We start from the raw sequence: 805 nt of genomic DNA on the forward strand, positions 1-805 counted from the left end.
CACGATGGCACTTAACAACAGTGCAATAGGGATCATAAGAGTGATTGTGGAATGATTACTAAAAGAGTTGAATTCTCAGCTACAGATTACTAAGTCCATTCTAATCAATAGATATAGAAATAACGATTACATTGAGGAATCTCCTGGGCAATTCTATAAGATCTTTTGCTCAGAAATTCCTATAAGTAAATTGCTAACACTTTTCTAATGAGTGAGTCATTATGTTTTATGTTGTTTTCACCTGCACTGTAGAATGTCCTTTTCCAAAGACTTTTCCTTTTCTCACAGATGTGGCAAGGTCTGAAACATTCTCACAAGCATTTCAGTGTCTCTCTATCTTTTAGACATTTTTTTCAGTCATTTGAAGTAGGTTCCAAAGCACTAAATTTCTAGAAAATTATAAGTAAAAATGCCACCTGTGTGACAAAAACTACAGAAGGATTGTGCCAGATTTAGGCTGCATGTTTTATCTGCTTATTACAAACACTACACATTCTTTCCTTCCAAATATCTGATTGTGTGAAAAAAAAATTATAGTTAAATTTAAAGGTCCAATGAAAAACTTTGGTAGAGAAGCAAAGAGGTTAGAGAATTAAAAACAAAAAGTCAAAGGCAAAAATATTATATATTAATTCATAAAAAGTATTGAAAGTTTAAATTTTATTTCCTTTTTAGCAAACTCTATTTTATCTCTGCTACTGAATGGCACAACATTGAGAAGTATGAGTATTCCAGAACACTTAATTGTACTTCTAAGAAATCTGTACCTAGACCAAGAAGCAGTTGTTCGAACAGAACATGGGAA

Source organism: Chrysochloris asiatica, unplaced genomic scaffold (genome assembly GCF_000296735.1).
Source record: "Chrysochloris asiatica unplaced genomic scaffold, ChrAsi1.0 scaffold00427, whole genome shotgun sequence".
In the NCBI taxonomy this organism is placed as follows: domain Eukaryota; kingdom Metazoa; phylum Chordata; class Mammalia; order Afrosoricida; family Chrysochloridae; genus Chrysochloris; species Chrysochloris asiatica.